Source organism: Pygocentrus nattereri, chromosome 29 (assembly GCF_015220715.1).
Source record: "Pygocentrus nattereri isolate fPygNat1 chromosome 29, fPygNat1.pri, whole genome shotgun sequence".
Classification (NCBI taxonomy): domain Eukaryota; kingdom Metazoa; phylum Chordata; class Actinopteri; order Characiformes; family Serrasalmidae; genus Pygocentrus; species Pygocentrus nattereri.
In genome coordinates, this window is record NC_051239.1 from 16975738 (window position 1) to 16993461 (window position 17724).

A 17724-nucleotide genomic window follows, 5' to 3' on the forward strand; every position below is an offset into this window, starting at 1 on the left:
GATACTCACGAGTCCCCAGCTAGCAGCAGTGTTGGAGTTTGTCCCGGTGGACAAGAGGGTTGCCTCAATGCAAATTAAAATCGCAGAGAGGAAAACTCTGACTGTTGTGTGTGCTTAAGCACCAAACAACAGATCAGAGTATTTGGCTTTCTTGGAGCAAGTGGGCAGGGTCCTGGAAAGGCTCCCACCTACAGACTCCATAGTCTTACTGGCGGACTTCAGTGCTCATGTAGGCAATGACTAGGAGACCTGGAGAGGCGTGATTGGGAAGAACGGTTTGCCCGATCTAAACCCGAATAGTGAATTGTTATTGGACTTCTGTGCCAGGCATGGATTATCCATAATGAACACCAAGTTCAAATGCAAGGATGTTCATTAGTATGCATGGTATCAGAGCTCCTTGGGGCAGAGGTCAATGATTGACTTTGTTGTATTTGATAGGGTGAGGAGTTTGGCCATTCAGGAGGAGCGTGGAGTACAGCTACTACTCCTCCGCATTGAGAGGAGCCAGCTAAGGTGGTTCAGGCATCTGATTCGGGTGGCCCCTGGACGCCTCCCGGTGGGGGTGTACCAGGCACAGCCAACCGGAATGAGACCTCGGGGTCGTCCTAGAACTTGCTGGAAGGATTACATCTCCAAGTTGGCCTGGGAGAGGCTTGGCGTCCCTGGGAATGAGCTGGAGGAAGTTGAGGGGGGCAGGATCACCTGGGAATCTTTGCTCTCACAAGTACTACCGCGATCCTATCTGGATTAAGCGGTTAACTATGATGATGATGATGATGATAATTAAACCAAAAGAATTTTCACTGATATATTCCTTTTTTTCCTTTTTCACTTTCATTGTCCTTTATCCACTGTTGCGGTCGTTTTACTGTTGTAATTATCTTTTATCTCCTGCCATTGTCTTTTTCTAACACATTGTTGTTCAGCTGCTGTTGTTGTCTTTTTTAGAGTCATTGTCCTTTTTTCGCCATCGCTGTTCTATTTGCATCTTCATTGTCCCTTTTCTATTGCTCTTGTCCTTCTTCCATGGCTATTGTCCATCTTCCACTGCCCTTATTCATTTTATATTGTTGTTGTCCTTCGTCAGTTGTCACTGTTCTACTTCCAGTAGTCTGTGGTCACATGGAAAGGTGTTTTTTGTTGCTGTTGTCTTTGTTGGTGTTTTTATGCACTCTCCTCATCAGCCCTTCATAACCTGAAATATAAACCAAAAGACCATGCATTAGACTCTCAAGCTTAGAAATCTGGCAATTTTTAATCTTAATCATTATTTCCAGTTTACTTACAGCATGTATGCTTCCTCAATTGTCATATTTTAGGTTTACGGCTTCTTCTTCTAACCTCCCTGGATAACCTATTCCTAGTTCTGGATGGTGAGCTGAAACCACTTATGCCGCATGAACTGCTGCAAACTAGGCCTTGAGGAAGGGATCTGCTCCAAGCTCCAGCCAATCAGATTACAGCATTCTGTGCAGGTTGACGGAATTGGATGGCAGAGAGATGCTTAACCACGAACTTTCAGATTGTAAAGGTATACATTTAGGGTTGTCTGGCCTCAAGTGTAAATTCTTCTAACTATCAATTATGTGATCAATTTTCCTTCCGTCAAAAGGATGCCTTGTTTACCCAGACATTCCCATTTGTCTTACCCTTAGACAGGCCATCCTTGAAGTTCCAAATCCCTTTGTCCACGGAGGGAAGAAATCCACAAACCATCCTGAACAATAGGACACCAAGGGACCACACTGTTGCAGGTTCAGCCTGATGCTTCCCTTTTGCAGAAAACTCAAGAGGGTAGTAAGGAACCGTGCCTGAGAACATAAACAGAGAAAGAGCACAGCTGAGCACAATAATTTATTTAATAGCTAAGTGGCTATAGGACATGGTTCACCTTCACATCCTTCTTAGATGTGAAGCTCAACTCCTTCACCTTTAACTAAAGATTTTCCACAGAGGGAAAGTGTTGAATTTTTACCTGTGTATCTGTGATACTCCATCGTCTTGATCAGGTCTCCACAGCCAAAGTCAATAAGCTTGACCTCTAAGGTGTCCATCTTGATTAGTAAGTTTTCTCCTTTGATGTCCTGATGCAGGACACCTCGCATGCTACACTGGCTCACTGCCTCCACAGCTTGGACCATTATGGCTCGGGCCGTCTCTTCCTCCATGCAATTTCCATGACTTTTCAGGAATCTTTTTAAGTCGACGCAAAGGTCAGGGTGCTCCATAATGAGGATGTATCTCTCAGGCTCATCAAACTACTCGATTAGCTGTATTATGTTCTTGCAGACGGGTGGCTGGCTCATTATCTGCATCAGAGCCACTTCCATAGGCACGGCCTTGGACTCCACAGGCTGCAGGACAGTAGATAGTTAGATGGTGAGGAGTGAAGAACATGGCGAGAAACTCATTGGCTTGGTTTGATACCATTACGTGTCAACGTGTTAAGTAGGTGCACTTACGCTTTGGAGATATCGGTCTGTTTTCCTCTTGGAGACAATTTTAATGGCCACCTGCACACAAAGACAAAAGATATTAAGATTATTAGCGGTGAAAGAAGAGAAAGGAAAATAATGACCATTAGAATGAAATCTGAGGAACCTGTAGGCCATCAGAAACCCGTTTTCCTTTGAAGACAGATCCAAAGCCTCCTTCACTCAGTTTGTCTTCAACTACATAGCGGGATTCAAAGGTGTCTATGAAAAACAAAATTACAAATGTGCGTCAGCCAACTTTAGATCACTGATCAGGGGTTTACCAATCAAACTTACTGATTATGAAGGATGCAGAGTGAACTTCATTTAGATAATTACAGCTCTCTTAGAATAAAGTGAAATTAGTTGGTCATAGTACACAGTTGTCTGGAAGATGGACTGACCTGGCTCGGTGGCTTTGTTCTGTGTCATTGTTGATGTCTCAGGTTGGTTCTCTGGCCCCTTCCTCTTCTTCCCTGCCGGAGCTACAGTGTCAGGAATCTTGCTTGTTCCCTCTTCAGCATTCTGGTTGTATCCCTCATCACCTCTCTTCCTCTATCCTTGTGTAGCTTCTAAGTACAGGATGATTTTTTGAATATTGAATATTTAATGTTCTGGACCTGTTACTTTACCCACAACTTGATCTACAGCTGGACCCACCACTAGAGTGACCAGATCAGAATTATTCAGTTGTAGGACAACAAAGCATCTACGATAATACTGTAGAATTGTTGGGAATTTGACTATTTAATATTATTTCATAGAAAATGAGCTGAACATATTTGTGCTGCTAGATTGCATTATATTTACTATTCTTATTAAGGAATTTAGTTATATCTAAACATGCTCGTATTGTGCTGCTGAGTTCTGCTCCATCATCTTCTGCTTCCACTAAACAAGATTATAATTCAGACAAATTAGTCTTGAGCTGCTTTGCTGTTTGTTTCTTATCGAACTGATTCTCACCTAAATGACAAAAGTTTTAAGTATGGAATCTTGTGACATCACTCATCTATTATGACATCATAATTAGTGCTCCATTTTAATGCACGTTGCCATGGTGCTAAACAGCAGACAGTGTGTGTGTGTGTGTGTGTGTGTGTGTGTGTGTGTGTGTGTGTGTGTGTGTATACTTCTCAAAAAAGTGGAACACTCAAATAACACATCCTAGATCTGAATGAATGAAATATTCTTATTGAATACTTTGTTCTGTACAAAGTTGAATGTGCTGACAACAAAATTGCACAAAAATCATCATTAACATCAAATTTATTAACCAATGGAGGCCTGGATTTGGAGTCACACACAAAATTAAAGTGGAAAAACACACGACCGGCTGATCCAACTTTGATGTAATGTCCTTAAAACAAGTCAAAATGAGGCTCTGTATTGTGTGTGGCCTCCACGTGCCTATATGACCTCCTTACAATGCCTGGGCATGCTCCTGATGAGGTGGTGGATGGTCTCCTGAGGGATCTCCTCCCAGACCTGGACTAAAGCATCTGCCAACTCCTGGACAGTCTGTGGTGCAACGTGACGTTGGTGGATGGAGCGAGACATGATGTCCCAGATGTGCTCAATCAGATTCAGGTCTGGGGAACAGGCGGGCCAGTCCATAGCTTCAATGCCTTCATCTTGCAGGAACTGCTGACACACTCCAGCCACATGAGGTCTAGCATTGTCCTGCATTAGGAGGAACCCAGGGCCAACTGCACCAGCATATGGTCTCACAAGGGGTCTGAGGATCTCATCTCGGTACCTAATGGCAGTCAGGCTACCTCTGGCGAGCACATGGAGGGCTGTGCGGCCCTCCAAAGAAATGCCACCGCACACCATTACTGACCCACTGCCAAACCGGTCATGCTGAAGGATGTTGCAGGCAGCAGATCACTCTCCACGAAGTCTCCAGACTCTGTCACGTCTGTCACATGTGCTCAGTGTGAACCTGCTTTCATCTGTGAAGAGCACAGGGCGCCAGTGGCGAATTTGCCAATCCTGGTGTTCTCTGGCAAATGCCAAGCGTCCTGCACGGTGTTGGGCTGTGAGCACAACCCCCATCTGTGGTCATCGGGCCCTCATACCATCCTCATGGAGTCGGTTTCTAACTGTTTGTGCAGACACATGCACATTTGTGGCCTGCTGGAGGTCATTTTGCAGGGCTCTGGCAGTGCTCCTCCCATTCCTCCTTGCACAAAGGCGGAGGTAGCGGTCCTGCTGCTGGGTTGTTGCCCTCCTACGGCCTCCTCCACGTCTCCTGGTGCACTGGCCTGTCTCCTGGTAGCGCCTCCAGCCTCTGGACACTACGCTGACAGACACAGCAAACCTTCTTGCCACAGCTCGCATTGATGTGCCATCCTGGATGAGCTGCACTACCTGAGCCACTTGTGTGGGTTGTAGAGTCCGTCTCCTGCTACCACGAGTGTGAAAGCACCACCAACATTCAAAAGTGACCAAAACATCAGCCAGAAAGCAGAAAGGTACTGAGAAGTGGTCTGTGATCCCCACCTGCAGAACCATTCCTTTATTGAGTGTGTCTTGCTAATCGGCAATAATTTCCACCTGTTGTCTGTTCCATTTGCACAACAGCTGTGAAATTGATTGTCAGTCAGTGTTGCTTCCTAAGTGGACAGTTTGATTTCACAGAAGTTTGATTTACTTGGAGTTATATTGTGTTGTTTGTGTTCCCTTTATTTTTTTGAGCAGTGTATATATATATATATATATATATATATATATTATCAATAGAATGAGAGGAGTGTGTTATCGTGAAATAGCATCACTGCTGTGATTTGGTCAGTCAGGAGCCGAAGGCATTATTAATATTTTAAATAAGCGATGGTCAGCAATGGTCATGGCAAAACGTTAAGTAAATTAAATAAAAACACAGCTGGTCTCCCGATTTTATTATTATTTTTTTTACTGGTTGATTTTGATACTCCTGCTTTAGAGTATGGTGTCTCTGCCAAGTAACCATTGATCGTACCTCACTACATACTGCGGACATTTCATGATGTTTTTACATATAACGTAGTTTCTTGATGTATAATAATGAACATGCCATAATAAAGCACCATTTAATGTAAAAACTGTCCTTTATGAGTATTTTTAGTAACTAGCTAGCAAATCTGTAACTATTGAGTCTTCCTTTGATAACTTCCTGTGTTTAGTGCCCACCCCTAATTCTCCAGTGATATGAAGCTGAAGTCAGTTATTCTCCAGCTTCGTGTTTGAAATGGTGATGCGGTGCCTCTGGTGTCAGAATTGCTGCACATTTTATTGTGGATCAGGAAATTTAGCCAGCTAGCTATTACATTAGACCTCATGATCACCTTATGCTAGTAGTTACAATTTTAATTTGTATTAAGTAAAATAAAATAAAATTTGCTGTTATAAACTGAATGTCAATCCTGTGAATAGATATTAATCAAATGAGAAAACTAATTAGACTGTGAAAGAATGTGTTGTGTGTGTGAACAATCATCTCATCTAAATGCTGTTTTATGCTACATTAGTAGGGTCATTTGAAGTGACCTGTAAAACAGTTAAATAAAGAGCTCAAAGTCCAGAGTTCAGCACTCCACTTTATAATATACGTGACCTAATTATTTAGCAGAGGACAGAAAACCTCAAGCACAAAGATATAAGACTGTGGGAACATCTCACTAATCCTCTTTCTGTAGTCTGTGAGTAAAATGTCTCAGAGGCCTGAGACCAGAGAGCAGTTAGAGACGTGTTTGTGGTCTGACTTTTATTCTAGTAAAACTGCAGTTGTGACATCAACCAAATGAGGAGCTGAAACCCAATAATATTCTTTTATAAGTCATAATTACTGCATATTTTCTGTAAAGCTATGAAGTCATATTTATTACAAGACAGTCTTTCATTCACTACTTTTATATCCATACTGATCTTCATCTTCCAGGGTCTCCTCATGTCTTTCCTTACAATCTAAGCACAGCCATGATGCTGGGTCTCACCACTTTGGTGTCTTTGCCCCAGAGAGGTGGACTGAACTTTCCCCTGGACTCTGCACTGCAGTCAGTTCTCACGCTCAGTTCTTTCCCCTGTGGTCTACAGACTCGTATCTTCAGGTGTTACTTATTTTTACACTCATTCACACCAAAGATGTGCAAGACACCCACTTATACCCCCCGCCCATGACAGACCCTGGTGTGTGAACTTTATTCTAGTAACAGCAGACTTTGACCCAGAGAACACAACGTTCATTATTTCCATAAACTGAAAAGCCTGAAAGTTTAACTTGTTAACTTACAATTTTGTGCATCAGTCCATGTTCCTAGTCTTCAATTGCACCCCCCCTCCCTTGGTACACTTTGGACAGGTGTTCTTCTTTTTAGCCGTAGCCAGAGGTTCTCCTCCCTGGTCCTAGATTCACTCTGTCCTGCATGTTTAGTGTTTTATATTCTCCAACACACCTGATCCAACTAATCAGCTCCAACGGTCAGATCTTCCTGAGCGGAACTGTGCAGGCTAGAGGGAAATACAGGACCAGTGGCTTAAGCTATGAGTTTATATCACTCTCTCTCACTGTTTCTCCCTCTCTCTCTCTCTCTCTCTCTCCCTCTCTTTCTCACTGTCTCTCTCCCTCTCTCTCTCTCTCTGTCTCTCTCTCTCTCTCTCCCTCTCTCTCTCTCTCTCTCCCTCTATCTGTCTCTCTCTCTCTCTCCCTCTCTCTATCTCTCTGTCTCTCTCTCTCTCTATCTCTCTCTCTCTGTCTGTCTCTCCCTCCCTCTCTCTCTCTCTGTCTGTCTCTCCCTCCCTCTCTCTCTCTCTCTCTGTCTCTCTCTCTCTCTCTCTCTCTCTCTCTCTCCCTCTCTTTCTCACTGTCTCTCTCCCTCTCTCTCTCTCTCTGTCTCTCTCTCTCTCCCTCTCTCTCTCTCTCTCTCCCTCTATCTGTCTCTCTCTCTCTCTCCCTCTCTCTATCTCTCTGTCTCTCTCTCTCTCTCTATCTCTCTCTCTCTGTCTGTCTCTCCCTCCCTCTCTCTCTCTCTGTCTGTCTCTCCCTCCCTCTCTCTCTCTCTCTCTCTCTCTCTCTCTCTCTCTCTCGTGCGTGGTCTGTGAGTAAAGAGGAGGAGTTTAGGTCATTGTTCAGTCAGTCATTACTGGGGCAGCATGGAGCTCAGTCTGCTCTCCCTGATGCTCTGTGAGTAAAGATTCTCTTCATAAGATATCTTTGTCTTTTTAAGATGTGTATATAGTGACTCTTCTGCTTTTCAGTGTAGATTTGAGAAATGAAGTCTTGTTTTTGGAGGATAGTGTATTGTGTGTAATATTTTTATTTGAGTAGCCCAAGGATCTCCATTAGAATTCTTATTCAGGATGAATGCCATGGAGTCCATATGAGTATCTTATCCAGTATACAGGGGTGTCACTGGAGGTTTATGGATGGGGGGGCTAAGCCTTTGCTAGTGAGTTTGGGGGGCTCCCCCAGGAGGATGTTTCAGTGTGTAGTGTATCCACTGCACCTCATGGTACCATGTGAGGCTGATGCTTTGTGTTCTACTGCATGTGACATGTAAATGTCTGTTCATCATGAACTTTCAGAGCAGCAACAGCAGAAAACTGATCAGAAATGGCCATTTGGTTAGGTGGGCACGCACTAACCTTTATCAGACCTGCTTCATCAGATCTTTCAGTCTCCTTCAGCTTCTTTCTCTCCCTCTCCCAGCCTGTGTTTAGTTACATGCTGTTTTTATTAACCTCAAATTTACAAGAACTCGAGGATCAATGAGTCTGATTGGTCTTCTGTTGAGCTGCTGCCTCTCGACTCCTCAAGACCAGTATTACCTGTTATAGGAAGCACAATACAGAGCTAATAATGGTGTGATATCGAATTGAGGTGGACTAAGAAATCTAAGTAATTAGAAACTGAACTTTTTATCTGTCATTATTGAATATCAACAAAAACTTCAAAGAGAGTAAACAGTCCTTTATCTACATCAGGGGTCTCACAGTAGCGGCACTTGGGTCTGTCATTAGCCTGATTCATTCATCACACAGCAGCAGATACAGTGCATCAGAATTAAGCAATGAAAAGATTATCAAACAAATCTAAAATGTTTATCACACGTTATATGTATTTATTATAGTACAATAATGTATTTATTATACTACAATACTACTAGTAATAGTACTACTACTACTACTACTGCTAATAATAATAGTAATTTATTATTATTATTATTATTATTATTATTACTAGCAGTCATAGCATTAGTGGTTGCCGTAAGTTTAATTTCAGACTTTTGTTCTTCATGTTTAAATAAAATCTGTCTGTTGCTGGTTGAGAATGTAATTGACCCTTTCTGTGCCGGCTTAACTGGACAGATCAAAAATTTTTTATTTAATAATAAAAATGGATTTATGTTGTTTGGTTTAAATCCTATTGATTTTAGGTGGTGATTTTGAATGTTTTAAAGAAGACACAAAAAATAACCTCATCATCAGTTATCACTGAATAATAATTTCATTATTAAATGAAAACAGTAACAACAACATTCCGACCTGATCTGGGAATTTTGTAACCAATGAGCATCAACAAACAAATAAGACACAGTTAATCCATCATGGAAAGTTCAATTAGATCCTCAACCAGCAGCAAACAGATGTTATTTAAAACCTGTCTGTTTTATTCTGTTTAAAGGTTCTGTTAATATTCAGTAATGACAGAAAAAAACATTTCCAGTTACATCAGATGGAGGCTCTGCACTCGGCTGGTCTTAAGAATAGAGTCCACCTTACGCCGAGACAAGAGTTCAAACTTACGGTGCCAAGAGGTTCTAGAACATTGCAGAGTAATTTAACCAGAGTGCCTTGAAACTTATATCATGTTAACCTAAATAATTACCTAGAACGTTGGAGTTCAAATTGGGCATATTTTTAAGAAGATTAAAATTTCTCAGTTTTAATGTTTGAAATGTGGTCTTGTACTATTTCTGATTAAATACAGGGTTTAAGTGATTTGTTCATCATTGCTTTCTGTTGTTATTTACATTTTGCACAATGTCTCAACTTTTTTGGAATCAGGGTTTAGTATCGTCCAAAGTATGTTCACTGTAGTCATTCATCCAAGAGGTGATGTGCTTCTTTGGGAGCAGGATGATGTTTGTGGCTTTAAAGTAGGCAGGAATGTTGCACTGTACCAGGGAAAAAGGTGTCAGCTGGCTGGCACACACTTTCAGGACAAGACATGGAATACTATTTGGGCCTACTGCCTTCCAAGTTGAGACCCTCATCTGTGCTCTCCTTACCTTATCTATAGCTAGTGTGCTGGCTCTGTGGCTTGGGGCAGGGCATGATGGTTAGCTGAGCACAAGCAGTGATAGAACAGGAGTAGAAAGTCTTCAGGTCAGCAGGGAGGGAGGTTTCTGTGGTCACTGACTTACTGACTTTGTTCTTAAAGTGATTTCTTGGATTCTGTGCCATAAGTCTTGGGAATCTGAGCTGCCATCAAAGACGGCTACAATTTGTGTGTTGTACTTGTGTTTTGTAGCGCTGACACCAGTCTTTAGGTGGTGTCTGACAGCTTTAAGTTCTTCACTGTTCTTCACTGTCTCTGCAGACTGCAGAGTCTGTATCACTACATAAGAAACTGTTATATTTTGCCCAGCGTTAAGTTGAGCATCATTCATGCCCAGTTTAAGGTAAAAAATGACAGTTTAGTTTAGTGTGTGTGCATGTGTGTGTCTTTGCGTGCGTGTGTGTGTGTGCGTGTGTGTGTGTGTGCGTGTGTGTGTGTGTTTGTAGGGGTGTGTGTGTGTGTATGCGTGTGTGTGTTTGTATGTGTGTGTGTGTGTGTGCGTGTGTGTGTGTGGGTGTGTTTGTATGTGTGTGTGTGCGTGTGTGTGTGTGTGCGCGTGTGTCTTTGCGTGCCTGTGTGTGCGTGTGTGCGTGTTTGTGTGTGTGTGCGTGTGTGTGTGTGTGTGTGTGTAACAGCAGTTTATACTTCACCATAATGCAGCATGTTCACTGTTTCTCTCCTACTTTAGTGCTGGTTGTGCTCATCCACTGTGGACAAACTCAAGGTGAATCATTACATGAAGATCTACTGTATTAGTTCATTAGCTCTCATGTACACCTGCATGCACTTCTTGATCAGGTCTTGATATTGGTACTTATTTTTTAGCTTTTTTATTCATGTAGCTTCTTATGATGTAGAAGCAGCTCTGTGAAGTTTCTACTTTGTGGAAATGCTTCCTAGATTTACTGCACCCACCAGACACTACGGCAAGTTAACATAAGCTATATAAAATCAGCTTAGACGCATTCAAACTAAAACCTGACACATCAAAAGTTACTATGAATGAGTAAAAGCGGTTTATGAAAGACTGAAAGGAAACAAACTAATAAGAAAGGTACATAAAGCAGTAGTGAAGTTGTGAAAACAGCCCTTCTGTTCTGCACATATCTGACAGTGTGGTTTACTCAGCGTGTGAAGTAGATCACATATCTTCAGTATGAACCTCACTAAATCTCAATCCTGGTTAGGGCCCTGTAGACAAACATAGACAAATAGCAAAAGAACGAGTGATAAGAGAAACTTTTACATTCAGAACAAAGGCAATTTCTAATTGTAGCTAATGTTGTCAATGCATAGTAGATCAAATACATAAAAGGATTCAGTCTGACTGAACAGAAACATTCATTCACAGAACATTCATAGAACCTGGAAACATTAAACTCATTAGTCTCAAATCATGTGATTAGGATGATAAACTACTTCTTATATTATAAAGACTAAAGCAGCTCTGCTGACTTCATCATTTCACATCAACAGAAAAGCCCAAACTGAGGGTGGAGCCTCAGAGCCCAGACACAGTTACTCTGAGCTGTGAGCTGCCACAGTCTACTGGATGGACGATTATATGGCAGAAAAACTCTGTTGTTTTACAACATGATCTGACCACGATCACTGAAACACTGCCTAAAGAAGGTGGAGTAGAGTTCAAATGTGCAGCACACAGGGGACACAGTTATACACCATTCAGTGATCTTGTCAAGATTACAGTAGTAGGTATGTCCTGTTTTCTTTTTTCCTTGTAGACAAATGACATGATTTTAAAATGTAGTTAGTATAGCAGAGAATCACAGACGACCCCGTCCCCCACAAACTCGGAGATATACTCTTGTCCAACAGTCTTGTCCCAGTAGGCCATGCCTGGTAAACCCCCACGGGGAGGCATCCAGGCGGCATCCTGAAAAGGTGCCTGCACCACCACAACTGGCTCCTCTCAGTTTGGAGGAGTAGCGGCTCTACTCTAAACTCCTCCTGGATGACTGAGCTTCTGACCCTATCAAGCAAAGTGTAGCCCACCACCCTGCAAAGAAAGCTAATGTCTGCCGTTTGTAATTGTGATCTCATTCTTTCGGTCATTACCCACAGCTCATAGGTGAGGGTTGGGATGTAGGCTGACTGGTAAACAGAGAGCTTTGCATTTTGGCTCACCTCCCTCTTCACCACTGCAGTCCAGTACAGTGACCGCTTTACTGCTGCTGCCTGTCCCAGCCTGTGGTTGATCTCACAATTTCTCTTCCCATCACTGACGTATAAAACCCAGAGATACTTAAACTGCTCCATCTGGGGTGCTTAGAGCATGGACTTGGATTTGGAGGTGCTGATCCACAGGTCAACCTGTTTCCTGAGGTGGTCTGACAGGCACCAGCAAGCTTTTGGTTGCAGCGATGCCTGGCGGCTTCTACGATGGTGGATTTGAAGAGGTTCAGTTCAGACTCCCTGTCCCCTACCTCTTCTGGAACATGAGAAAAGCTCTCCCAGATCTTTCCGAATAGGAGCCTCATTCACAGCACACCCTCACTATTTGCTTGGGCCTATGTGGTCTTCCCTGCCATCTGACCTGACTCACCACCAGATGGTAATGGTTGACAGCTCAGCACCTCTCTTCACCTGAGCATCCAGAACATATGGTCCCAAGTCAGATGAAATAACAAAGACAATCACTGACCTTTGAGTCAAGGAGCTCTGGTATAACGTACACTTATGAACATCCTTGTGTTTGAACTTGGTGTTCGTTATAAACAATCCATGCCTAGCATATCCCTAGAATATCCCTAGATCACACAAGCTTCTCTGCCATGGCAAGACCCCTGATCCAGGAAGGGTGGTCCCACCATATTTAATGTTATTTTAAAATAATTTCATGAATCTTCAGAGTATATATGGACCATTCTACCAAAGTAGAAAATGTATTTAAACCTTATGTATTTACATTGATTTTTATGATCTATTTAAATTAAATATGTAAAATCTATATTTTTCTTTGATTTATTTTAAAATGAAATCATGTTGAAAATGGTTTGCCGTGTTTTCAGGTCACTACAGAAACACAGTTTTAGTCCAGAGGTGCAGATTTATTTTAGGCACACTCTTACGTTTTAGAGCAGGATGTGAGGCTGCATCTCTGTCCCTCATGGCCACATAGAGAGAGCAGAAAATGTGTCCCAAAGCCTGAAATCAGTGTGTAACATTAAGAACTGTCATTACTGAAACACATTTTCTTCAAATAGGTTTTTAATTACCTTTGTCACTACCAAAACATTTGGTACAGTTTTAATACTGTTATAAACATTTTGTCACTGATAAAACAGCCTGAAATTCTTTGTTCTGATAAAGAAAATATAATTAAAGTATAATTTCACTTAAAGCAAAAGGATAAAGTCCAGGTCTATATTGGATTTTCAGCACTGAATCAGTTCAGTAGAATGACGCTTAAACATTTGTTGACTTTGAACAGAGAAACCAAAAGCTACAGTGAACGTCCAGCCAGCTGGTCATGTGTTCATCAGAGAGAGAGTCACTCTGACATGTGGAATAGAAAGTGGAGATGACTGGAATTATGAATGGTATAAGAATAATAATCTTCTCAGAGATGCTCAAAGGAAGAAATATGAAATCTCTAATGTTGATCAGACTCATGCAGGTGATTATACCTGTAAGGGAACACAGTCAACAGGCCGAATCTACACACACACCAGTGCAGCTGCTACACTGACTGTATCAGGTGAGTTTGGCGTCTTTCTCACTGTATTTCTATCATTTAGAGTTAAACATGCAGAGGTGCATTATAACTAAGTACATTTCATCTTGCTGTAGATACTTAAGAAAAGAGGAGATTCAGCAAATTTTTCTTTAAAATTTATCTTGACTCTCTCAGTGAGCTCATGTAGCTCATCTCATAAACACTGGCAGCGTCAGCGGATGAGAGTCGTTTTCCTTTATGTGAAATGTTTGCTGTACATGCATCTTCAGAGAGAGTGAATCATTAGTCAAAGTAGTTCCCTTCTTTATACAGAGAGACCAACAGCTACAGTGAACGTCCAGCCAGCTGGTCATGTGTTCATCAGAGAGAGAGTCACTCTGACATGTGGAATAGAAAGTGGAGATGACTGGAATTATGAATGGTATAAGAATAATAATCTTCTCAGAGATGCTCAAAGGAAGAAATATGAAATCTCTAATGTTGATCAGACTCATGCAGGTGATTATACCTGTAAGGGAACACAGTCAACAGGCCGAATCTACACACACACCAGTGCAGCTGCTACACTGACTGTATCAGGTGAGTTTGGCGTCTTTCTCACTGTATTTCTATCATTAAGAGTTTAAAGTGTAGACGTGCTTTGCAACTATAAAAACATCATCCTGAACTAAACATGTCAGCAGTTTTCTATTTATTATATAAAGTTTCTCAGAAGCCTTAATGAGTTCATGTACAGTGCTGAGCCAAAGTCAGAGACCACCCTTCATTATTTAGTCTCCAGTCAAAAACAGAAATAAAGTAGTTCTACAAGTTGGTCATTTTTCTGCACGGGAAAAAACAGAAACGTCCACACATTCCTGAGTTTTCTAGCTTTTCACTTGACAGTCACAGATCATTTAGAAAATCATGTATAAAAGATCTTCTCATGGTCTGCACTAATTAACCAACTGCAAAAGTCTCATCTCCCTTTATTATTGTTTCTATGTCCATCAAACTTTCAGCTCAGGCTGCTTTGTAACATACTAGAAATTTCAGTAGTTCAGCAGTTATTTTTACAGGAGGTCTTTCAGGGGTCTTTAAAGAAGCAGTACAAAGAATGGCCTGTTAGTGTGCTTTAATATTTATCTTTACACACAATATTTTAATGATGAATGTGAGCACTGAACAGTCCTGTTTAATTAATAACTGTCAGCAGCCGAGTTATCACAATCTGTCCAGTTAGTTAACTGACCTTCATATTGCTTTATAACGTCTTTCTCCTCAAACGTCATATTAAAGTGATTTTTAGCAAATACAGTAATCTAGATCAGGTTCAGCATAATTCTGTCTGTTAATGGTTTTAACACTGAGCTGTGAGTGAATCTCCCACAGTGTTTAAGCCAAAAGCTTTTCAGCTTCATGAATGATATAAAAATGACACCAACATCCAGATCATTAGGACATTTGTGTTTGTCAGGCATCATCTGTTCCTCAGTTACACTTTTCCATCATTTCTTGGCCTAATAACACTTTTCTTTTGATCTTCACACTGTTTCCTCTCTAATGATGACTGAAACAGAGGTGTGAAGGTACCATGTGTGGATGACATTAATAAATTAAATTTTCCAAATTATGATGATAAATTTGTTGCATTAGAAACATTTCAGTCTTGATGGAGACGTTTATTCTCATGTGTCTCATCATGAGTAACTCAACTATCTGTTTTACTTTAAACATTAAACCAACGTGAAAGTTCCATCTCTAAATAACATGAAGCTGAAAGTCTAAATTCTATCAGCTGAACTTTGTTCTTCATCAGCAGTAAAAGTCAAACCTACAATCACCTCAAACCCTGAAGGAGCTGCACTGACAGGAAACACAGTGACTCTGTACTGTAAACTCCATCAGTCTGCTGGATGGACGTTTTACTGGTCCAAACACACACAGAGCTCTGAGAAGGAGACCATCACCAACGTCTACACCATCAGCTCAGTTAGTCTCTCTGATGGAGGTCAGTACTGGTGCAGAGCTGGCAGAGGAAACCCAGTCTACTACACACACTACAGTGATGCACTCTGGGTAAACATTACTGGTGAGTAAGAGTGATATTTTATAGGGAATGGAAAGTGGTTTTACTGTAGCCTCACTCAAAGAATTATTAAAGTGTGAAACATGTAAAAGTCTGAAGACTGCAGAAGCTGAGGAGATACTCTGCAGTTCATTAATGTGAATCAGCATATCCTGATTGTTAAACTGATTCATTACAGTATTACAGACCATCCATCCATTTAAGGTTGAAAATTAATTGATAATTGATATGCTGTATGATAACAATAAGTACTTAAATACACCTTAATTATACATTAATTAACTGCTAAGTGAGCATTAGTTACTGATTAAGTGCTTAGTAATTAGTAGTTGAGTAAACTGTTACCTGATAGTTTAGTTTGTTGTTACTTCACAGCTTATTTATTCATTAATTGTGCACTTATAGCTGCTGTTTTACCTGCTAGTGAGCTGATGAATGTTTACGTATATAAATAATATGAGAAATAACAACTCATATGTTAATTGTCTGTTAACTAATCTACGGAATTATTGATATTAATTAACTACTTCTTTGTGTTCCTCCCAGTAAAGTCATTATTCTTGCCACTAATTAAACTATGAACTCATAATTAGGACTTGAACAGTAACTGATATCTTAATTTCTCTCTACTTGTTTTTGTCTCCCCTCCAGTAAAGTAGAAAATATACAAACAATATCAGCTTTTATTCTAAATGATTTTATGCAATAAATTGGACACTTCAGTTTCTTATTGATTGGAAAGTCCTTCATACTTCATTTCATCAATGATCCAAAATTGGTTTTCCATGGTATCAATTCAAAACGAATGCTTATGGCACCTTAAAATTCAAGTTGTAAGGATAATAGTGGTCACTGCATATCTATCTGCATATCGATGCTGTTGGATCAAAACCTTGTATCTCTGTTTTTGTCATTTTACAGGTTTTGACATATTTTGAAAATGACTGTTGTCGTTTAAATTGTGTGTAAATTTCAGCCCTAAATGACTGTGAGAAGGTCTGGCTCCATTGACTTACATTAAAAGCAAAGTGTGTATTTTCTGTCTCCTGTAAATTTACCATTTTGGAGATACAAGGTTTTGTCCCAACAACGACATGTCAGGCAGCCTGTGTTGTAGGCCTGACCTGTGTGTCCAGTTTCTACAGTGATTCACAGAGAAATGTATTTCTGCTGCTTTTAATCATGAATTTGTAGTACAATTAGTAAATTAGTAGTGAAGGTAATCGCTTCACTTGAAGGGACACACAAAGTAGTAATTAATGGTTAAGTAGCATTAAGTAATGAGGAATTCATGATGAACATGTAGAAACAGTTGTGAGTAGAGAGAGGCAGCAGAATATGAGGAGGTGAAGGAGAGTTAAATAAGCTGTGACCTAATGACTAAACTATCAGTTAACAATGTACTCAATTGCTATGTGTTTAATCTGTAACTAATGCTTAATAAGCAAGTACATAATACATGAATGAGTATTTTAGTATTGAATAGCACATAATTATCAATTAATGTGTGACCCATAATATAAACATTTACCATTTAATTTACAGTCAAAATGGCCTTTAAGTACAAGCAATTCAATTTTCAAGACATATTTCTTAGGAAGTTACATACAAGGTAATCCTCATGCATAAGTGGGGGAAAAAACAACAAAGAAAAACAGATAGACCACCAAAGCTCAATGATCAATGATCATACACAAAATCTAGAGACGATATACACAAGATATAGTGAAATATACACAAAATCTAGAGACGATATACACAAGATATAGTGAAATATACACAAAACATAGAGACGATATACACAAGATATAGTGAAATATACACAAAATCTGGAGACGATATACACAAGATATAGTGAAATATACACAAAATATAGAGACAATATACACAAGATATAGTGAAATATACACAAAATCTAGAGACAATATACACAAGATATAGTGAAATATACACAAAACATAGAGACGATATACACAAGATATAGTGAAATATACACAAAATCTGGAGACGATATACACAAGATATAGTGAAATATACACAAAACATAGAGACGATATACACAAGATATAGTGAAATATACACACATTCTAGAGACGATATACACAAGATATAGTGAAATATACACAAAATCTAGAGACAATATACACAAGATATAGTGAAA

The 17724-nt window shown here is 40.3% G+C and overlaps 1 protein-coding gene and 1 long non-coding RNA gene across 2 annotated transcripts in view; both read left to right on the forward strand.

Moving 5' to 3' along the window:
• The window catches only part of LOC119262786 (sialoadhesin-like), a gene marked incomplete at its 3' end in the record, with an annotated part of 84654 nt that overhangs the window by 26141 nt on the left and 40789 nt on the right, over nucleotides 1–17724 (forward strand). The window lies entirely within an intron of this gene.
• LOC119262822 lies at nucleotides 633–11430 on the forward strand. Its single transcript, XR_005129935.1, has 4 exons — nucleotides 633–1534; nucleotides 1659–1757; nucleotides 10487–10522; nucleotides 11275–11430. It is a non-coding gene; the product is annotated as an uncharacterized LOC119262822 (long non-coding RNA).